This window comes from Theropithecus gelada, chromosome 18, assembly GCF_003255815.1.
Source record: "Theropithecus gelada isolate Dixy chromosome 18, Tgel_1.0, whole genome shotgun sequence".
NCBI lineage: Eukaryota > Metazoa > Chordata > Mammalia > Primates > Cercopithecidae > Theropithecus > Theropithecus gelada.
In genome coordinates this window covers 29,540,419-29,564,605 of record NC_037686.1, presented here as the reverse complement: position 1 = coordinate 29,564,605, position 24,187 = coordinate 29,540,419, and positions in this window count along the sequence as shown.

Below are 24,187 nucleotides of genomic sequence, written 5' to 3'. Positions count from 1 at the left end.
ATTACCACCTAGAGCAGTTAATTAGCTCTGTTTGTGTGACAAACCACTCCAAAATTTAGTGATTTGGAACAACAATTAATTATTATTAACTCATGATTATATAAGTTAGCAAGCTGGGCTGAGTTCAGCAGAGTGGTTCTTCTGCTGGGCTCCCTGGGGCTCACACCTGTGGTTGCATAGAGCTCACAGGTGAGATGGAGGCTGCTAGGTCTAGAATGACCTCAATCACATGTCTGGCAGTTTGTTATGGCAGTTAGCTGGAGAAACAGGTGTGACTGGGCCATATGTTCCCAGCAGGCTAGCCTAGGATCATCAACATTGTAGTGGTTGAGGGTTCCCAAGAACAGCAGAAGAAGCTTATTTCAATGTGCAACTCTTTTTCAGATGTCCCACGTTGCTTCAAGTCATCACCTCCTACTTGGTAATGTGTCAGTAACTAAAGAAAAGCCCAGAGTTGGCCAGGCATGGTGGTTCAAGCCTGTGATCCCAGCACTTTGGGAGGCCAAGGTGGACAGATCACGAGGTCAAGAGATCGAGACCATCCTGGCCAACATGGTGAAACCCCATCTCTACTAAAAATACAAAAATTATTAACTGGAAGTGGTGGTGCATGCCTGTAGTCCCAGCTACTCTGGAGACTGAGGCAGGAGAATTGCTTGAACCTGGGAGGTTGCAGTGAGCCGAGATTGTGCCACTGTATTCCAGCCTGGTGACAGAGAGACTCTGTGTCAAAAAAAAAAAAAAAAAGCAAAGCCATGAGTCAGTTTAGGAGGGCACTAATACAAGAGTATAAATATAAGCAAGGGGATTATTACAGCCTTTTTTTTTTTTTCAAACAATCTATGCCAGGCTTGAATAACCTAGATCTTATTTTATGAGGCAGGGAAGAATTTTCCTAAGACATACAATATATACCCACAAATATTCACACACTCACATCCATATATGCACATACTTACTGCATATTCTCACACAAAAGCATATGTACACACACATCAGTCACACTTGTACTCACACACACATACATACCCACAAGGACAGAGTTACATAAAACCAGTTGTGTGTATAGGCACAAAAGTCAATTTACAAGGCAAGGTTTTTGCTATACACACTGTTTCATTTTAACTCCCAGCTTTTCCTTGACAAATCCTGCCATAGCAAATTCTAAAGAAGGAATCTGCTGCTACAACCTATCCTTTGATATGAAGGGTTAAGCGATTAAGGATGACCCAGCCTGCCAGCTGCAGGCCCGTCTCTGTGGTCTGATTTCTCAAGATGATACAGCTCACTTCCCAGCGGTGATTGCAAGATTTAAATCTAAGTCAGGAGAGAGAAAAATGCATTTCTTAGTACAATGTTAGTTAGAGCACAGATAGAGAGAGCATAACCGATGAACAGACGGAGTTTTACAGAATTGTTTCACCACTTGACTAGATGGAAAACAAGGAGATGCATTTCCATACGGCCTCCGAGCTCCAGGGCCTTAGGAGGTCCCCTAGTCTAGTTCCCTGAGTATCTAAAATGAATGTGTTATGTTCTAAAAAAGATCTGGCTTTTAAAATAAAGATCTCTTCATTTACCACTGAAAGCATATGACTTTGTTCTATATTTTCACATCTCTATGCATTATCAACATATAAATTATCAAAAATTTATAATTAATAAGTATTTACATTCATAAATTTTTAAGTGACAATATATTAAAATGTGTTAAAAATAGATTGCATATATTTCCACTTCTCCCAAGTTTCTCATGCCTTTGGGAAAAAAAAATTTTCTTTCCTACAGAGGCAAAATTTCTGGAAAATTTATATCAGAACAACAAAGTCATCTGCATGACTCTGATCACCACCAACTCTATCCTCTGAAACACCTTTTAAAGCTGACTGCCCCCACCCCTGCTTAAAGCTTCTCTGATCCCAGCCAAGTACAGCCCTACCCAAGTTCATTGGCTTCAGATCACATCCATACTTGGAAATACAGAGGAGAAGCTGTGGAGCTCAAAACAGGTGAGAAATGACCGCTTTGGTTTCAGAAAACTGGTTATGATTGGCAAGGACAATAGTCTGTGGTACATGAGGTGCTCTAGCCTATCAATGTAAGAATACTCAGAGACCCACCAGTGCAGCTGACCACTCCAGGGCTGCAAACTCAAGTGCTTCGAGACCCAAACAGGTGACCTGAGCTGCAAAGGCAGCTGGGTGGCTTGTATCTAGAGAGAGTGCAGGGTGCCCTCTCTGCTCAGCCCCAGGAATCAGGGCCCAACTTGTCCAGATCTTCTGAAGGTTCTCACTTTTAAATGTTGGCAACTAATTCAAATTACATCAGTCTGCAGGCCAGAGCACTCAATTAATTAATCAATCAATCAATCAAACCAAGAAAAAAAAAAGTCTAGATTCCAAAGTGTGTACTCTGATCTTAAGAATTCCAGTGAAACAGGAAAGAGTAAGAATGAGCCTTAGATCCCATTATCCTGAGACATTTTTCTTCTGATTCCAAAGGGACTCAATTCCAAAAGCACACCCATTAATAAGGTCCCTTCCTCCCCTCCAGCTCTAGGCCGAAGCCTGCAGACAGCCTTTTGTTCTACAGCTGGGGAAAGAGGCCAGACCTGAGCACAATGAGTGTCTGAGAACATACACCTACTTGCCAAATTAAACCTTGTCCTGGGTTAAATGTCCGAGTCCTCTAGGGCACCTCCCTTTAAGTCTGCCTTAAACTGCTTTTAAAAGTGATCGGATAGGGAGCTACAAACCTACTGATTGATGAGATTGATGAACCTCAACCATTTCCAGGTTTCTTTTTCAGCCAGAAGTCCCCGTAGTGCAATTCTCCAACATACACACAAACACACACACACTCTCTCACTCTCTCTCAAGGAAGGGGTCCTGCTGTGATAAATTGGTGCTGCTGCATGTTATAACAATACATTAACCATACCATTACTACATGGTAAAAATAAATAAATAAATAAATAGATAAATTTAAAGAATACAACCCACCCCCCAAATGATCTATGAAAAGAGATGAAGTTTACATTTACTGAGGCAGTCCTGGCATCACCCCTCACTCAGACACTGCCCTCATCCTCAGAAACACATTTCCCCATTTCCCCTCATGTTACCCCAGATCATTGTCCCACAACCTTGTGGGCCAGTAAGCAGTTGATTATACCCATTTGATAGAAGACAAAATAGAGGTCCAGAGAGGAGAGGTCACAGAGGAGTTGTACAAGAGGCAAGACCCAAAACAGGCCTGCTTACCCAGGGCGCCGCTCTCCCACATAGAATGGCTTTCCCAGGCTTCCCTGTCTGTCCAAACATCCCCATCCCCTGAGACCCCGCACTGCCCTTGAGAGAGTATCCCAAGCTTCCAAAGGCAAAGGCCGAGAGTTCTGCTTCTCCATCTACCCTAGAACCTAGGATGGAGCAGGCTGCACACTAGGCCCTCAGGGATAAAACCTAAGAGAGTTTCTCCAGTTCTGCTGAATACAGTCCAGAGAGGGGCAGCCTACAGAAGAAGGGGCGGGTGAGGGTCTGCCCAGAGGGCTGGACACACCCCTGCCTGCAGGTTGGAATGTAGCAAATGCCTATCTAGGGCCCCTTAAACTCAAATGCTGGCATTTCACACTTGATGCTCTACCAAAAAGAATGTTATTCTGAAGAAAATAAAGTCAGCAGAACAAAAGGACACTCTACTGATAAGCTGTTCTAGCTGGCAACCATTCCTGTGGTCTGTCCTGTGCAGGGCATCTCAGGGAAGACAGGAAGTGAGAAGTCTCCGCATTTTGGAAGTTGATAGGGCAGTGTGAGAAGTCACTGTGCTTGTGGACATGAATTAACAGTGACACACCCCTCTGTGTTCTCAGACCCTTACATGCTCTCAGGGCTCCCAGTTCTGATCTCTGCAATACATGAGGCCACAGACAGCAAGAAAGGCCATCACCAGGGGTTTGATCCTGGGCCTGGGCGTCCAAGAATGAGCAGGCCAGGCTGGGGTGCAGAGTGGGTCTCATGAGGGCAGTGGGGCATCACAGGCAGAGGCAACCAAGAGCTGTAGGCTCAAAGGAGTCCTGTTGGAAATGAGACAGGAGAGATGGCCTGGCCAGGGCAAAGGGTTTGAAACAGGAAAGAGAGAACTGCCACTGGAGGGTCACATCACGTGGGCCCTTGAGTGCCATGAAAAAGAAGCTGGCCTGTTCAGTCCTCAGCAGTAAACATAACGTCAGTGATTTCCCCCATAGTCCTTTGGTATTAAGTGCAAATGAAAAGGAACAGAAGCCAGATGGGAAATGAAACAAAAAAGTGAAAAACAAAGACCTACTCCTAGTCCCAGATGGCAGCTAAAGCCATGTGTTGGACCAAAGGCCCTTGCAAATGGTCCCAGGACAGGTGCAGTCTGTCCTACAGTCACTAGTGCAGTTCTGGAAGCTGGCAGGGCTCTGATGCCTGAAAGGTGCCTCCACATTCATTTCTTCAAGCCCTTCTCAGATGGCCGTGCTGCAGCCAGCTCCTACCATCACACTGGAGTAGTGCCAGTGCTGGGGGCACCTGTCAGAAGCACTGGCCTCTCAAGAGCCTCGGGTAGGTGGAGGATGCAGGAATGGACTGTTCAGGTCTCCTCAGGCAGCTATTTAACAGCTGTCCTGACACCCTCTGCCAAGAGCAGGAGATGGGGCACAGGTGATACCCTGAGCTGATGAAGCCAGATACTCTTTGACACTGAATACTCCTCTCGAAAAAAAAAAAAAAGATGCAAGAACATTAAGATATTGATTAGAAATCTAATAATATAAAAGAAGTTATTCATTTTTCATCTTAGTGCCATGCCAGGAAATGTAATGCAGAGCTTGAGTATAAAGACCAATCATAGAAGAAAGTGGTGATGATCTGGGAGTGGTTTGAGGAACACATGGATAGCCCATTAAAACATGTCCCCAGTCTACCTGCTCCAGTGCCTTTTTCCCACTTTTTCCACTATTAGACCCCTTGCTTATACACAAATGCCCCATTAGAAACTCCACAGTCTGGTTTTACTGAGCCACTTGCAGTTTCCCCAACACACTGTGTGCCAGTCACCCCTTTGGTCAGAACACCTCCTTCCCTCATGTGCCAGCTGCTCTTGCTTCTTCCCAACTCACCTCAAACCTAGCCTGCTCAAAGCTAGTCTGCTCCCACAGCAGGGCACCCAGCCCTCTGATGGCCTGTCTCATTGTTCTGTGATAGTATCTATGTAAATGCCTGTACCTCTCCTCCCTTCGTAGGAATTCTCTGAGAATAGAGGCCATGTTTTATTTTGCCTCCTAGGTCTTTATAGAGTGCATCTAATGAACTAGTCCTAATAGAAATGTGAGCACCTTCACCTATGGGTATTCCCTCTGTGGCAGTTGTCAAAATGGGCAGGATTTGATGCAAGAGAACATCAGGAAGGGGACAGGAACGCATGCTTTGGGAGAATACATGTGCTTCATTATCACATTAGTGAGGCAGGCAGCCAGGCACAGGATGCACTAGCAAGGGTTTAGGAAAGGTAAGGTAGGAGACCCACATTAAGAATCCCTCCCACCCTGCCCTCGCACACCTGAAGAAGTAATAAGAATAAGAGTTAAGGCCGGGCGCGGTGGCTCAAGCCTGTAATCCCAGCACTTTGGGAGGCCGAGATGGGCGGATCACAAGGTCAGGAGATCGAGACCACCCTGGCTAACATGGTGAAACCCCGTCTCTACTAAAAAATACAAAAAACTAGCCGGGCGAGGTGGCGGGCGCCTGTAGTCCCAGCCACTTGGGAGGCTGAGGCAGGAGAATGGCGTAAACCCGGGAGGCGGAGCTTGCAGTGAGCTGAGTTCCGGCCACTGCACTCCAGCCTGGGGGACGGAGCGAGACTCCGTCTCAAAAAAAAAAAAAAAAAAAAAGAATAAGAGTTAAAGAATCTATCTGATATTGACTGTCCACCTGGGTGCTTCCTGTGCACCAGGTGCTAGTGGCATGTATGATCTCAGTTAATCCATAAACAAAGCCGGGAGGTCTATTATGCTCATCTCATCTCCACAGGTATGAACCCAGAGGCTCAGAGCAGACAGGTAACTTGCTGAAGGTCATGTAGCTGGCAGGAGGAAAAGCTGGGATTCATACCCCTTCCTCTCAACTCTGGTGCTGTGGAATAAGAAATCGGGTTGAAACTGTGGTTTCCATTTGGTGGAAAAACACAATTATATACATTCACACTATCTGCCTCAAATCCTTTTAGACCACAGGAAGCCATTAAATAACAACTGATAAATAAATAAGGATCTTAATAAATTCATATCCATGCACACCTGCCTAAAGTCAATCCTCCCCCTGAGCTAGAGTCTCCCCGTGAGGTGGGAGATGCAGGAGCCAGACTCCCCAAGTTGTTGATGTTATGGAAGAGAAGGTGATGAGAGAGGGAGAGGAGAAGGAGAGGCTTTCAGAACAAACAACCTGTGAAGGCATCTCCCAGTCTTGCATGATCTGAGACTCTCTCTTCACATAGCCCCTCTGCCACCCACCATTACTGTTGAGGTTTCTGACCCTGCTACCCACCCCCGACCCACCAATTACCTGTGATTCCCTCCCAAAGATTCCCTCTACCCCAGCCCTTCCATCCCAATATGGCCTTCTTACCAATGTCAGCCTGACCTTCCTGAAGCATAGCTCAGAGCATGTCCTGTCCCTGCTCCCAAATGTTCAGGGAGTTCCTTTGCTTTCTGATTGAAATCTAAAATCCTCAGCTTAATTCAAGGACTTTCACACTCAGCCTCCAACCAACCAACCAGAGTTGTCCCCAACTACTGGCTCAGACACCTCAGGCTTCAGCTTCAGGTTGAAAACACGACTCACTGCACCCTAAATGAGCATTGCCCTCCCTGCTCTCCTGTTTCTTGCTCTTTCCCTCTGCCCAGAATGCTACTGTCTTCTTTCAGACTGCCAGCAAACATTTGTGGAGCACCTCCTAGGTATTAGGCGCAGTCCTGACTTGTAAGATCAAACTTCTCCTTCAACACTTTAGCCAGATGCTGACTCCTTCAGGAGGTCTTCATTGGTCTCCTAATGAGAAGCAACTTCATCCTTCTCTATGTGCCCAAGTACGTATTTCCATGTTTGGCCTTAAATCACAGGCATGCATCTGCCTTGCCCAGCACTGGCAGCTCCTTGGGACAGGGAAGATGGCATAGATGGCTGGTAGCCCATCATTGATCATAGTGAGCTCCAATCAAGCCTGTACTAGACTGATGGACAATTATGAAGTTCCTGGATTATCATTTCCTGCTGACATGTAAACCACAACAAAGAATAGGTCTTATCAAAACAATTATCAAAATACCAAGGAATGAATTCTCTGAAGCATCTAATTATTGCAAAGACTAAATCACCCAGTCTCCTAAATAATTTTGATTTGCCTAACATTTTCATACTGCATACCTACACAATTAAATAAACTATATAAATCCATAACACTTTGTGCTGTCAGACAAGGATGAGAAAGAGATTCATGAGAAAGAGGTCATGAGAAAGAGGATTCATTCCCTCCTGGGTTCACCTATAATGTTAAAAATAAAGGTGGACGTCAGGCTTAAGACCCATTCACTCAGTCAGCAAGTTGAAAGTGTTTCTTAAATTCTGGCTACATGAAGTCTTGTAGTTGGGCTATAAAGTAAATGGACTCAGTTTCTCCCTCCCAGTATTTCTACTCTCGTCAGGAATACAAGACTTACTCACATGAAAGAGCAAAGCTAAACAATACCTAAGCAAGAGACAGGTAATGTAAATTATTGACATGAATGTTCAAAAAACATAAAAGTAAAAGAAAAATCCAAACAAGTTGTGGATCATCAGAAAAGATGCATTTGAACAACGTTTCTTTCTCTGTAGAGCATACTTTTCAAGCTTCAGAAAAGTCCTGCATTAGCCATCTTAGAGTGTCAGGTCCAGGTGGTTCTCAGGGAGGGAGGAGATTCAGCATTAGGGCACCCAGTCCTTTAGGTCTTTCATTTCCTCATGTATTCCCCAATTCATCAAATATTTATTGAGTGCTTACCACGTGCCAGGCCCCTGTGCAAATGCCCAGACACAGTGGTAAGTGAGAGTGACATGGTCCTTATGAACTAGCAGGGTCTAGAATCTACTACAAGAGAGGGTCTCTTTTACATTTAGGGAAGGTTGATATTCAAGTGACTTGAATGACTAGACACAGAATGGATGATGATGGGGATGGAGGGAAAGTGGTGCAGAGGCAAGATGAAGGGCAGGAAGAAACCTTACTGAGAAAAAAATACCAGTCATCATTTACAGCATTCCAAGGTTGAAAAGTCTAAGATGGGGGTGGTGTAGTGGGGACCATGCATGACAGTCATGGGCAAGAAGAAAGGAAGGAGCTCTTGTCCAAGAAAGGGAGGCACACAGGGTTCTGCATCAGGGTCAGCCCTCTCCCCCACCCTCAAGCTGAGACTTGGCAATGCTGCCATGGAAAGTAGAGCCAAGAAGTGAAAAAACAATGAAATGGGCCTGCCATCAATGAGGAAGTATCGTGCAATGCCAGCACTTGATTTGGAAAGTATTCATAACGCTTTCTTGGCTAGGATATTTAAGACAAAAATAGAAATATTCTCATCAATGATTTATAAGATTGCTTTAGAAAGATGGGGCAGAACCCAGTATAACAAAGAGCAAAAAAACACACTCCCACTTGTCACTGTGCTGGAGAGCATGGGTCAGGGGAGACAGAGTCATTAGAGGGTGCTTTTTGTTCCTGTCACAGAAATTAGAGCCGGGAAAAGCTACCAATTTCACCAGTCTGAGCCTCAGAACCACAGCCACTTTTTGGACTCTTCAAACTGCAATTTTATTCTTCCCTGGGGTTGAAACCTCCAGATAAGATATCTGAAAGTTGCATCTGTATGGTAGAGACTAGCAATAATACTAACAAATTAGCAGCCAATTAGATAGGAACATTAGAAAGCATCCTTTTCTGGATATAGCCCTTGGAGGAGAAGAAGATGAGGACCAAGAAATGAAATAAGAACCAATTTAGAAAAAACAGAAAATAGGGAAGAAAAAAAAACCCTTCTCACAATAAGGTAAGGTCATTTCACAGCTATGGGCTGAGTTTATTATAAGCCCATTCCTGGACTCTGTTCATTTTCATTTATGTACACATTGACTGCATCACCTAGACTCTCCGCTGGAAGCATATGGGATAGGAATGGAAAAGGTATCTCACACCTATACTGTTGCCAGCACGCCAGTTCCCAATACCACCTGCCTCCATCCAATCCTGCATGAAGCTCCCCAGCCAATCTTCCTAAACCCAAAATTTGATCAAGTCATCATCATACTGGGGACAACCTTCAGCACTCTATTGCCCACAGGATCAAGATCCTACTCAGGCTGATATTTGAGGCTCTCCAGCCACCCAGACAGACAATGAGTATTTCTTGTGCACACAGGGAGCCAAGCCCTGAAGATACAGGGCTTGGCTTAGTCTGGGCAGTCAGGCAAGTAAGGCCTCCATGAAGCAGTGATGTTCAAGCAGAGAAGTGAAAACTGACCAGGGATTAGTGAGCAAAAGAAAGAGGGAGAGGGTTCCAGGAAGAGAAACAGGGTGAGAGATATTGTGGATGGCTGTCAAACTGGATGGAAGCAGAGGGGGTGAGGATGAGGATGAGAGCGGTAGGAGCCAGGTCCAGGAACCCAGGACAAGGGGAAGAAAGAGGTCACAGAAGAAGGATCCAGAAGGGGTGGCAGATGGGACAGAGTGAGTGGTGAGGATCTGAGAAGACCAAGTCAATGAGCTGGGATCTATCCTGGAGGTAATGGGAAGACACAGAAGGCTTTTAAGGAGGAAACTGGCAAGACCAGATCTATGTTTTGGAAAGGTCATTCTGTGCACAGAATGAAGTGTATTTGGGTCAGAAAAGGCAGGGTCAATACAAAGAAACCAGTTGGCTGACTTTGGCAACAGTGTAGAGAGAATGAGAAAGAGGTGAAAATGTGGGAGAACCAATGGGATTTGCTGACCAAGGGCATCTCCAGGATGAGGGACGGGATATGGTCAAGGGTGATGCGTGTCCAGGCTGAGATGACTGGGTAAAGGATGGGGTCACTAGCCAAGGCAGGGACTTCAAGTGGGGGAGATTCTTTTTCTCATGAGAAGAGAGTTGCCCCGAATCTAGCATTCTTCTCTTGGAGCCCTCTAGAGGCTGGGAATGAGGAGCTGAAGCTCAGTAAGAAAGATTAGACTAGACATGTTCCCATGTATGGAGAACTGCTACCCTTTGCAAGCAGGTGGTGGCCCTAAGAGATTGTGAAACCTGCAAAGAAGAAAAGTTCAAGGATGGGACAAAGGTAATCCAGCATTTAAGGACTGCACAGGGAAAGAGGACCCAGTCGAGGGGACCAGCAGAAAGCAGTAAGTGAACAAAGAAAGAACAATGTGTGTCCTGAGAGAAAAGAAAGAGATTTCCAAGATAAAGTGATTAACAGCATTAAGATGAAGACTTTAAAAATGGCTACTGGATTTGGCCAATAGGAAGCTACCGAGGATTTTCATAAAAATAATTCTGGTAAAGTTGGGGGAGCAAAGGCCAGGTCTGAGTGTTGCAGAACAATGAGAAACAAAGAGGAAAAAGCAAGGGTAGCTATCTGTTTCAGAATGGGTGTTTTGGGAGAAACACATGAGAGCCGGAGTTTGTAAAGGTATTGACTGTCATGTGAAGGAGTGAGCCCTCCTCCGATGGCAGTGCTTAAGCAGACTGGAGAAACAGGAATGCTGGAAGATGGGTTCCTCCAATGACCATAGGAGTAACAGAGAGGCCTTCGAAGGGCCATTCCAAATCTGAGAATGGAAAACAAGATCTGTCCAAAATGTCATTTCCACAGAGCCTGTTTAGGATTGAGAGCCACACTTCAGCATCAGGACACCAGGATTAGAGGGGTTAGAGCAGGAAGCATTTCCCTGGGCTTTTTGGATATGAAGTAAATATCATTGCATCTTCCCTAAAGGGGTAGTTGAACTGGAGGCTATGTGGCTTGGGCTAGAGAAAAGGATTCAGGAAGGAGAAGTGCCAAGGAGGAAACCCCATTTCCTCCCCTAGGAGAAAGTCAGCTCCACTTGGAGGGAGCCACGGAAGGAGGATCCGGCTGCAAACAGACAGCATAACAATGGAGGCATCTGTCCTTCCTCTTTGCTCTTCCCCGGGACTAAGGTAGTGCTCCCTTAGGTTCCTGACTAATAGGGAAGCCAGGGAATACACTGTGCCTCCATTTCCCAGCTCAGGGAGGAGGGGGGAGTTGGGGCACGGCCAGCTGCTGGGGCAGCCTTCCTGGGAGCCTCTGCACACTCTGTGCCATCCTCAGCTGCCAGCCAGGACCACAGAGCAGGAGAGGAGGAAAGACAGACAGACTGATGGAGGAAAGGAGGCACAAGGAGAGGGGGAGAAAAAGAGAGGAAACAGCCATCCATTACCATTACCAGACAGTAAGTGTGGATGTGCATGTATGTGCGTGAGAAAGACAGAGAGAGATCTACGTTCTCTATCTAACCCTGAACAAGTCACCTCATCTCTCTGGACATTGCCAAAGGCATAAAATGAGAAAAGTAGATTAGAAAATACCTATGGTTCCTTTCAGGTTGAAAATCCTGTGTTTCTCAAATTCCCTATCTGTATATATATAGCACCCCCAGAGGCCAAAAGCATTAGCAGCACAAAGAAAATAAACCCCAATGAAGAAGACGTGCTCTCACACGTGTGTCCCTGACAAACACGTGCATGCTGCACGCGCGTACACACACGCACAGGAAGGAGGGTGCTGTGTTGAAGGATGTGCCTATACGTGATGACAGTAGTTAGAACATCTACACATAAAACTTGTCTGATCAGTTTACAGTCACATCTCTTCTACACACTAGTAAATGCTTAATCCTGACTAACCTAAATATTTGACAAATGAATCCATTTGGATTGTCAAGCTCTCTAGGTAGCTAAGAATTTACTCCTCACATGATCAAAACTAGTTTAAAAAGCCACCCCAGAGGGAAATATCTAATTTGGGTTTTGGTTTGGGGGTTTGGAGTTTTGGAGTCTTTTTGTATGACAAATGTCTTAAGCAAATTCAGCACTCGGTGGCACTGGTTTCTGCTCTTTTAGCCACGGTGCCAAGCACGGTGCTGGGCTGGCTCGCAGAGTGAATGAGCTATAGGACTATCCTCCAGTGTCCATGTGTTCACAGGAAGGGACATAGCGGGGAACAGAGTCCAGAGGCTGCCTTGATCAGGGGAGGACGAGGGCAGAGCAAGCCTCCCACTGTACCCCAGACAGCCAGTCCTCCCATCTCAGAGCTGAACCTTAAGTAGTGAAGGGGGAGGGAGGAGAAAACAGGCCCATTTCAAACAAAGCTGAAAACTGTGAAGACTGGGCTCCACCTCCTGTCTGGGTGGCTCTGGACCACCTGGGGCCACTACCTAGAGGAGTAAAAGGAGAGTGGGTCGAAGCAGAAAGATAAGTTTAAATAGATTCATCACCCTCCTCTCCCTGTCCATCCTAGTTGCCTGCGGTGCAGGAGAGTTCCAGAAGTGATCTACCTGGGATGCACAGGAAGAAAGCTGGAAGCCAGGCTGTGCCCCAGGCCCACTCCCTTAAGGGGCTGTAGGAACGTATAGGGGGACCCAGAGGATACCTGCAAGCACAGTGGCCACCTGGGGCCTGGTGGGCTATGCTCTGGGGCTCCCACAACCCAGACAGTGGCAGCCACACCCCGTAGAACCCACCAAGGCCCCAGAGGACACAGTCTGAGGACAATCCAAGGCCCCCTCTCCTACACAGGATGTGTATGTTTCCCCTACCTCAAATGCCATCTCAGCTAGAGGGGAGAGGAGGAAAACCTCTAAAGATGGGAGATTTGCCCATACAAGACCAGTTTACCCTGAAAAGAGGGTGAGTTACCTTTAACTAGCAGGTCTGAAGTCTTCCTCTCCCCTTGGCCTGGGTGTGACAGGGGCCGAGGGAGTAAACGGCAGTTAGAGAAAGTGAAAACTACTACGTAGTTTGGCTCTTCACAGTGTAAAGCCCTGGAACTGGATGCTGCAGCAGGGGGCAGCTGGCGTGGCAGGTTCTGGCCCCTCTCCTCATCTGCACTGCCCCCAGCTGAGGACCCCTGCCCAGGCTCTTCCTGAGAGGCCCCACCCCAGGACTAAAGGCCAGGGATCCCACCGACAGTGGCATTTCCAGTCCAAGAAACAGCCTAGAGCAGGCAGAGGTGCTAAAGCATCCCCGCCCACTGCGGGAGCAGCGATGGTGTGGAGCAGGAGATTACAAGCCCTCTGCCTCCCTCAGCTCCAGGTCAGGGAGGGCTCCGAAGCCTCCCCGGATGGCACAGAAGAGGGAAGGAGACTCCAGACAGCCCCATGGCAGTTTACCTTCAGGTCAGCCTCAGACCTTACCTGTAAGACTTGAAGGGCCAGAGAAGGCCCCAGGCTGCCCCAACACTGATTCCCAACAAAGGTTCCTTGCTGAGAATCTGTTTGCAAGACAAAGGACAGAAAAATGCAAGCAGCAGCGGTGAACATTCAGGCAAAGGGTGAGTGAGCCCAGAAGGGGAAACGGTGTGCCCTGTGAGCAGGGCTGGGGAAGGACTGGTTTGGGGCCCAGACAGGAGGGTGGACCCACCAGACTCTGGATCTTGGCTCCACTCCCTCTCTGCTGACAGCCCAGAGCCCAGTGTGACTGCCAACGGAGGACCCTCCAGATACAGTGCCCTTTAGAGCCTCCGTCGGCCCACAGCCCCCTGGTTGCTCTGGCCTGTCAGTCCAGCAGACTCGGGGCTCCATTTATCACAGGCCCTGGCGGTCCCCAGGCCCCAGGGCCCATCCTAGCCACTGCACTCTGGACCATGTGCACACACACAGTCACTGACCAAGACAACCAGCCCCAGTTAGGGTTTGGACACCCTCTTTGGTCCCTGGTCATTTAATTGTTAGATGCAGAGTGACATGAAAATACTCCCATCCTCAGATTTTGCCAATGATAGCACAGAACCTGCATGTGATTTCACAGCCTAGAAATCTAGTTTTATCATCACCACCAGCATCACCCTCAGCACCGTCAGGGCCAGGTGGTACCACAGAGATAAACGTTTACCAAACAGATGGGTGAGGTCCCCTGTCAGGAGCAGTGAGGACCAGGCTCTAGGAGAGATGTTCATGAGAATGCAAGTCGAAGCTAAGAAGGGGAGAATCTGGACTACAGCAAAGGCTCAACTTTATCCAATTTGCATATTGATAGTTTAGGAACTAAATGACAGGGGAGAGCTAAGCAGGGAAACTCATCCTCTGCCCACACAGGACCAAGGGAACCTCACGCATGCTCAAGGGCTGTATGGGTACAGAGCCAGAGAGGCCAGGGTTACCGCAGTGCTGAAGCTGACTTTCCAAGAAAGGTGGCACCCAACAGAGCCACCAAGGTGGATAGGACTTGATAGGAAGACAGGAAACAGCATAGCATAAGCATTAAATATGTGAGCCATGGAAACAGCCAATTGGATTTTGAATTTTCACTGTCACTTCCTGGCTATGTGACCCTAAGAAATAAACCTAACCTCTCTGATCTTTAGTAGCCTGGTATGTAAAAAGCCAATGCCTCCCTTATAAGCATGCAGAGAAGAACAACTTAGCCGGGAAAGGCACTGGCCTGTAGCAATCAGTAAAATGGACACACAAGGTAAAGGGTAAATAAAGGCAGAGGCTGAAATGAGAGTAGCATGTATATAGAGGCAGGGCATACAGGAATAGCCCAGAGGGCCAGGCCCCAGCAAGGCAGGCTCCCAGGCTGGATGCGGCTGTGGCTGGAGGGGACCGCCTCTGAGGCCCCGTCTCCTAGGAAGCCACAGCCTGGGAGGTGGTGGCCCTGCCAAAGCACTGACGGTCTAGCCCTGTCAAGAGCTTTCTTCCCATTGGCCATGACTCTGACAGGGAAATCAGCAGGCCGGCAGTGCGAGCCTGGGCAGCGCAACAGACAAGGCTCTGGGGACAGCTTAAGTGGACAATAATTGCAGGTTATTATATACCAGGCTGCAGCCAAAAGCCAGGCAGCTATTAAGTGTGATTGGGAGAAATAATCCGGAGGAAGAGGATGGATGGGAGAGCCAGGCTGCTTTCTCTGTTCCAGGGCTGCTCTGAGGCTGGGGGCTGTGCAGAGACAGGGACAGGGTGGGTGGGGAAAGAAGCTTATTCGCAGCATAAGCACTTTGCACTCTGAGAAGCAAGTCTATCCTCATTCCTCCCCACAAGGTATGCAGAGCAAGGATATGGTCCCCATCTCACGAATCAGGGAATGAGGTCCAGAAAGGGGAAGCAATGACCCAGGACACACAGCAAGTCTTGGCTGAGTCCCTCCAAAACCTAGATGGAGCCCCTTTTGTTGTTTGATGACCAAACACAGAATCCATTCTCCTGAGGCAGGAAATGTCTCAGTGGGGCAGCCTTGACATTGAGCAGGGACTGGAAGCAGAGATCAAGACCCAAACCAGGCACAGATCCCATCACATTGCTGCCTGCTCAGCAGACAAGATGATAGGAGAAGACTAAAAATCGGAGGAGAGGCAGGGTTATGATAATAGGGATACTTCTCAGAGCTTTATCTATTCATTAGACGCCTAACAAGAAGTTTCTGCCCATTTTATAGATGAGGATACAGAAACCAAGAGCAATGGCACGGCTTGTGCATGGCAAGGCGGTGATATTGTAGCTCTTGCTGGTCTAGGGACCTGCACACCCCACCCCAGATCTGCCTATTAAGAGAAGCCCTTAGCAGAGGTGACCCTTACCCTGCCCACTGCCACCAGCCTGGGAGGATTTGTGGTTTTATCCTTGTTAGCCAGGGTTTCCCATTTCTTCAGGAGAGGTGGTTCTCTTTTGGGACCAAGGATGGTCTGGATTGACCCACATGCCACATGGGATAACGCTGCCCTTTAATGATGTGTGGATCACACATACCTAACTTCCTACCTTCACACCCTCAGATCTTTCAAGCCCACAACTCATTTTGGAAACAAGGATGAGACACCCTAGTCTCAGACACACAAAGACCATGGGCATCTTCAAGGAGATTCCCAAAGACCAAACCAACCCCTTCATTATTTAACCAAGGCAGCTTCTGTGGAGATAGCCCCACAGTGATGGGGACATCAATGGAGGGGATATATATCATGGGTGGGTGGACAGCCCTGACTCCTCCAAACACAACACCTCAGCAGACATCCAGGAGTGTCATGTAAAAGGCTCAGGGCCATCGTAGGTTCTGACAGCCTGTCTCTCCCTCCTGGGATCAACTCTCCCACCCAGCAGTCTCAGAGCCCCAGCCTAGATTCAGCCTGGCCCAATGACCCTGCTTTGGGTCACATGAGAGTAGAAACCTGCGCAGGGAGAGATCAATTACACTGTGACTCAGCGAGAGGGCACAGGGCCAGGGAGTGAGTCACAGCAGCGTGCCCACCTTCCCTAGCAGGGAGGTGGGGGGATACAGGCCTGCGTGGGAGCTTCCCTGTATTGGGGTATGCAGGTGTGTGGGTGCAGGCTCCCCTGACGATGGAGGCAGGGGGTACTAGGTGTTTACCACAGGGAGAGCGCCTCTCTGAGCCTGAAGGCAGGTGTGCATCAGGAAGCTGCGGCATTGAAAGAAACTCATGGGGGCTCCTACCTGACATGGGCTTCTCTCCCTCACACCCTCACACAACTTTGCACACAACTGGAGATGTCATTCACTTGCTGTAATGTGGAAGGGGCCAAACTAGCTTCCCATTATGGATGTCTTTCATTTCCCTAACAACACTGGGAAGGCCACTGAGGAGAAACCCCAAACATTGTCTTTCTTAGAATATCTCCAAGTGTTATTACACATATTCCAAAGTTATTTTCTGCAATGGCTTATACCTGGAAAAGAGTTTGTTCATTTAACAAATACACTCATAATCATAGCTAACATTTATTGGACACCTACCATGTAGCAGGCTCTATGTATGTATTACCTCTTTTAGTCATCATGACAATCATACCCACTGTTATACCCACGTTTCTGATGAGGAAATTGAGGCTCTGAGAGCATGGCTTACACGGCTGGTAAGTTAAAGATCTGTCTGGTTTCAAAGTCCAAACTCTTTCCAAAAACAATGCATGCACCTATGCACATATGTATATAAAAAGTACAGTAACTTAAGTCTGAGATACACTTTTTTAAGCAATAAATGTCCAACTGTATTTACAGACTGTATTTCTTTAAACTGTACTCTTTGAACAAAATTTATATTAATGTATCTGTTTAATAAGACACCAAAATGTATATATACAACTTTCCATGTACACTTTGGAAGACTTTAAACTTACTGAAAGAAGACTGCCATCTGGAAATTATTGTGGGGGATGTGGCAACTTTCTTGAAAACCTCTGGCATCTCTTAAATGTTCCTAATGGCAACAAATTCTCATCCTTGGAGAGCAGAAATGATTTATGGAAAATGGGCTCAATATGGTGACTCTCCCCCTCAGCATATGTGTGTTTGGGGTCAGAAGAGTGAGTTCTCCCTTTGTATCCTTCCTAAATACCCAGGCATCTTCTTTGTTCTGGTCTTACACCGTTGATTACCCTCTTCTGTGTTATTATCAGCCAGTCAGCACATAGTCATTGAGTCCCCACCCTGAGCCTTTTCTAAGAGCTGACCCTGCTGCAAACCACCCACCCATGGCCACTTGCCACTCTTGGAACACAAGCCTATAACCTTCCAGAGGCGCAGCCCCCTACTTGACTGTGCCTGTGCCCCCTCCATCCTCAGCCTCTCCCTCTCTCTCCCCAGGCCATGAAGTCAAGCACCCAACTCCCGGGTGAGTTACCAGGAAGGTCTACCCAGCTGGGGGAGTCCGAGGTCTCCAGATAACAACCCTTTAAAGATGTAGCACGGTGCAAAGGTCCTACAGTCTCACCTTCCTGAGACTCTGTCCAATTGGTGTCCCCCTGGCCCCACCCAGCCACCTCACTCCTTCATGTCACCTGCACAGCCTGGAGGTACTGCATTCTCTGAAGGATTGTGTAGGAGCCCAGAGGCAGTGGGGAATGTTAGGATTAGAGACAGCCCAGGTAGAAACTGTCCATCTAATGGCATTATCAGAGAAATTGTGGCCCTGCTGAAGTGACATTTACCCATAGCACTGTGTGTGTAATAAACGCAACTTCCTATTCCAGTTTCTAAAGTAAGCCCAGTGCCTGAAAACCTCAGGGCTTATGTACAATAAATTAACATAATTAAAAACTAATTAGTAAAACATCACAATTAAAAGGACTTGCTGAGGCAACACCTCTCAGGTAAGAAGAAGGGACTGCCAGAGTGCTGGCAGCTAGTACACAGAGCAGGTCCTGAGAAGAGGCTGTGATGTAGGACTTACCCTCCCGGAAGGCCTCCTTCCCCAAGAAGCACCTTGAGAACAGTTGAGCAGCTTGTAAGGACACCCACAGCATGTCCATCTCAAGTCTGGACACCAAGCCCAGCCCTAGCCAGAGATGGATGCCCCTCCTCCCCTGTAGGAGGTGGGAGGGGGCTTCAGCAGGACCCTAGCCCCCAGTGGCCTGTTAGTGACAGTCTGATAATATTGGCTGGCCAGACATTGATCTAAGCACTTACCCTGCATTTACTCATTTAATCCTCACAACACCTGTTTGAGGTAGGTTTTATTTCTCTTTTTATTTTACAAATGAGGAAACTGAGCCACAAACAAATTAAACAACCTGCCCAAGGTCATAGAGTTAAAAAGTGGGAGTGGCAGGACTTGAAGCCAAAGAGTCTGGCTCCAGAGCACAGGCTCTGCCAGCTTCACCCAAACGCAGCTGAAACCACATGCTTGTGCTGGATGGAGCACTGCCCTTTAAAATAACAAAACACAGAAAAAGCCAATTCTTTGGGGAAGATAAGGAGTAAATTCCTAACCCCTCAGTGCAATTAAGTTCATCAAATTTATCTACATTCTTCTATAGCCCATTTAGACCCTCAATCCCCACTCTGTCACCTTAATAATTTTTACGTGAAAACTGATTAGTCAACCTCACAGACATGCCACTGTCTCATCTTTTTCAGATGTGATATGAGGAAGGAAAGGAAGGTTGAAGAAAGGGACCCGAGTCTCCACTTGACAGAAGAGAACGCTGAGGCCCAGGAGAGTGATGAGTCAGGTCCCCACTGCCGAGTTCTGGCTCTCCTGGCCACACCACACAGGATGCCCCTGTCTGGGACTCTGGGGTCCCTTCATTCTGCCTCTCACACTGCCTCAACATTTCCTACCTGTCCTTAGCACAAGTGAGGCAAAGCCCTGGGGTTAGCATGGAAGCCTGGAACAGGAGCTGACCACAGACTCCCAAAACCATTCCCTGCCAGAGCCAGGGCTGCCTTCACAAGACCAAGACAGTATGTCCCTGAGGCTCAGCCAGCAAGAAAAACAGCTCTGAGACCCCTCTTCTGCCAGCCCTGGCACCTGTCTGAGCCCTGGAGACAGCTCAGCCCTTCTAGGGAGTCCCTGGGTTTCCCAAACACACAGCATTCTCCCTCCAATGGGTTTTCTTCATGCCCAGACCTGCTGCGGGCTCAGAACAGGATAGGAGGTCCTTCAATTGTCTACTTAGGTAGCAGGAGGCTGCCAATATTAGCTAAAAGGCAGTAGGGATTGCTTTTCTCTTCCTTTCTTGCCCCAATTATTGTTCTTTATATCACTGGACCTTCCTGAAGTATTCCAGGTCAGAGATGCCCTGGGTTTGTGGAGAAGACCATACTGCTGAGGCTGCCTGCAAAGCCCCATCTTGCCTACCAAACTGATAACCACATGGGAGCCTCCTCCTTCTGGCTGTCATGCAAGAACTCAGAGCCCATTGCTCACTACAGGCCTGGCAATTCCAAACACCACTTCAACCAGAAAGGCCACCTCTCTCCTCTCTTCCTGAGCTGAAACACCCCTTCCTGCAAGGCCAGTAGGGCCTGCTCCTCCAGAAGGCCTTCCCTGAGTGCCACCACCCACACAAGCTCCACCTTCTCTGGGGGTCCATAGCCCACACAGCCTGCTCCTTTCACTCCACCCCTCAGTTGGATCATGCCCTTGGTGGCCACTTGGCTCTTTGAGTCCATTTCTTTGCCCAAACAACACATGCGCACTATACAGAGTACAGGGGAGTCTCCCTTCCTCCAGCCTGCCCTCAATGCCCTCTGCAGGTCTGGGCAGAGCAGTTGCTCCATAGAGATGTTTAATTGGAGGTCTGGTGTTAGGGAGCCCAATGTAGATTTCAGCTCTCTTTTCAGCATGGTCTCAACATAACCTTGGAGTAATCCCTGCATTTTTCCCTTCTAGTTTTAAATCCCCAGCATCACCCACTTTACACCAATCTGGCCCCCTCTGCATCCTGCCTTCTTCACTGCCTTTTCCCTTAAGGCTCCTACCCCCATCACAGATCCTCACAGGCAACTTGGATTGTTTTCTATTTTCTCCTATGTGGAACTCCTCAGGCCTGGAAGACATTTAACCATCTGTTGCCATTTGCTGTTCTGGGGCTTTTCACTGGGTATGACTTTGGTCTAACTAGACAGTGAGTTCTTTGCAGCCTTGTCCTTTCTTGGCTGCTTCCAGAGGGAAATCAGAAAGACTGGATGAATGCAGGAATGACTGAGTGGTGATGCCTCCAAGTCAAGCAGTGCAGACCCGGGATGCCGAACTGCTGGGGGTCTTCTAAATTACGTGTTCAAAAGTGTCCGCCTAGGGCCCTGCAGCTCCCCTTCCTTAGAGCCCATATGAATACAGTGTTGACACCACTCCCCAAGTCAGCTTAGCCACTGGTATCTATAAACTATATCTTAAGCACCTACTGTGTGCCCACCACTACCAGAAGGGGTTGCAGAGGAGGAGGAGAGACCAGATTACTGGGTCCTTGCCCTCCATGAGTTCACAATTGAGGTGGAAAGAGAAGATTCACAGGCAAGAGAGACAAAGCAGGCCTGAGGTTGTGTGGCCATGGCCAGGGCTGCTGGTTCAGTGGGTGTCAGAGAGAAGAGAGTGACCAGTGACAAGTGGCTCAGCTGAAGGGAAGCTGAGCCCAAAGAGGGCTCCCTCCCCCATTTGAGGAACAAGAGAAGCAAAGGGAAGCGAAGGAGCAGGAGGTATTGGCAAGGCCTGAGTAAGTAGCCCACCTGAACCTAATCCCCACAAGACTTTCTAACACCCCCAAAGATGAATCAGCAGCAAACTGTAAACACCAAGCCCAGAGAGAAAACGAGAAGCAATTGTTCCCAGCCCTACTTCCATTTGCCAGCATTCTCCCTCTCTCTCAGTGGATGAAATAATTGTGGCTATGAAGTGGCACTTGGAGGGAAAGTTTTAAATCTGCTTAAATGTCACAGTGAGTAATACTTTGCCCCATCTTTCTCTAATTACATTTCTCTTTGATGATCTAAGGTTAAAAAAAATTTTAACTCAAGTCTTCCTAGAATATCAAGGGTGAGGATACCAAAGAGCCAACCTAATCATGTTCCATACTATTTTCTCAGGCGTCCTGCTCTTTTATTGCATTAGTCTGAGAAACCTGTCTGTGTTATTGTATCCCCAACACTCTGCTATAGAGGAGAGGTAGGAGCCTGAAAGATCCAGCTCTGCACCTTTAAGAGATTGATGCCTCAACAGAAGCTGCTTCTGCTGCTGTTTACACTGGGTAGCTCAGTTAAACAGGACTTCGTGTCCTGGGGCAGGAGCTGGGAGGGAGGACATTTCACCATATACTGCCAGAAAGATGAGAGGTGAGGGCTGTGCCACCTGCTAAGGGGAGATAACCCAAATCCAAAATAAGCCATCATCGGGTGGGAGAGAGGGGAGGGTGGGGATCTCTAAGGAAGAAGGAATTCTCCACAGCTTTGAGGCCACCGGTGGAGAGACACCGGGAGGGGCCGTGGTGCACAGGGCAGAGGAGCAGTCCTGGAGGGAAGTGACACTGCACAGAATAAAGGAGTCTTCATAGCATCTGAAACAGCCAGTGCCCCCTTTCATTAACAAGCCCACTCCCTGGCTCACTCCTGCCCAATGATTGCTTTTATTTATGTATTGACTAGTATTAGTAACATGAATAATTAACCCCCTGTGAATAATTTACTTGGACCTAGGGGTGTCTTGGGTGGTGGCAGGAAGAGGACGGTGAACTTTAGTGACTCTCCCCTGAGCAGTTCCCTTCTTTTCCAGCTGCCCCTAGCTGGCCCCTTTCCCTTTCCGATGTCCGGGTTTTGCTTTCAGGGGTTGAAGGGCAAGGAGAGAAAATAGACCTCGAGCAGGAATTTACTCTCCTAAACTCCCCTGTGATGGCAGAAAATACACGCCACTCAGGTGTAGGATCCTGGGTGCCATGCACCAGCACCACAGGATGATGTTGGAGGAGATATCTTGGACAGTTAATAGCCTCTGCTGATGTGTCCTAGGGGACAGGAAGGAGGAGGTCTCAACCTGGTAGGGACACACACACTTATGCAGTGTGGATACACGCAGGGTCCGTGCACAGACCCATGCTGCATCCACACAAGCAGGCACACACGGCCAAACCACATACACACAAACTCTCCAAGTGCTTAGCAGGGACATGCCCCCCTTATGAGGGCACTTCAAAGGCACACCAAATAAACAACCACCACATGGCAGAGGCTCTATATGTGAGTTTCTGTTCGAGTCCATCTACTGGGTCGATTCTTAGACCAGCATATAACACCGGATAACGTAAGCCCGGGAAACCAAGTGACGAATTAACTATACTTACACCCGATTCCAGCAAGCAAAGGCAGGAGAAGCTAAAATGAAAGGATGAAGTTCCACAGTTCTAAAAATCATACTTGCTCTTTGGTTTGGCCCCGGGATCCTCAGAGAGAGGTGTCCTGGACGGACTCGGGGCCTGGGGCTGCGAACCTCGGGCCTCCGGGCCTCCTCCGGCGCTGGAGAGCTCGTATTGTGCTTGTAGCAAATGGGGTTGGCCTGAGTTTTCAGGCAGCTGGGGTCTCATTTCTTTAATTAAAATTGCAGACAAATCCTCTAGTAACGTAATGTAATCCGAGGGCAAAAAAAGAGAAACCCTGAAACCCCAAAGTGGCCAGTCGAGGGCCGGCGGGGGTTAGGCCAGCCGCTCCGCCCCGCCGCCCCAGCTCCCAGCCCCGCAGCCCGCGGGGGAGCGGACGCGTTAATTTGCCAGGCTTCTGAAGAGAAGAGGCTGCCCTGAAAAAGCAAACGTGAGAGAGGACGGGGTGCAGGTAAATATCATTAACGTGAAAATCTGCTACCCCGGCCAAGTTCACCACCAGTATTCACCCCCAGAGGCGGGGCTGCTCGGACCCTGCTCCCGGCTCCGCGCCTGCCACTCCCTCTCCCGCGCAGCCGAGGTGCCAACCCCAGCGGGCCTGGCGGGGAGTCCGGCGGGGTCCGGACCGGGCGGCTGGACTCCCGGTCCCCACGGCAGGAGCCACTTCGCCTTGCACCTCGGGAGCTGTAGGTGCCTAAAACGAAACCCGCGGGGGCAGCGCACGCCGCGCGAGTCCCGGTGCGGCGGCAACCCAGATAGCGATTCGGGGGCTTTATTCTTTTGATGGTGATTAAAAAATATATATTCTATTTGAACCCGTAAAGCAGACGAGGGCAAATCAAGCCGTCCCCCGCGCCGGCTCACCGGCCACCGCGCCCAGCGCCTTCCTCCCCCTCCGGCGGGCGAGCGGGCAGGGGAGCCCGACTCCTACCTTCCTCCCGCCAGCCGCAGGCGGACCGGCCGCGCTCTCCGGGGCGGGGGAGGCCGCCCGGGACGGGGACCCCCACCTTCCGCCTTCGGAGGCGGGCTGGGGTGGGGGTCGGACCCCGAGTCTCTACTCCCCGTCCCTCGGCCCCCCGGCGCGGCCCGACCGCTCCCAGCCCCATCCTGGCAGGTGGCTCGGGTGGCGGTAGGTGCCGGGCGGGAGGAAGATGTGGGGCTGCTCTGTCAGGTTGGGGGTGCGAGGAAGGAAAAAAAACAGAGAAAGAGACACACAGAGAGACAGGGAGAGAGCGCGCGCGAGAGAGCTCTTGTCTATAGATTTATCCACATAATATATATTTATGTAGCTTTTTTTCTCTCGACACTGATGAATGCGCGCTCGGAT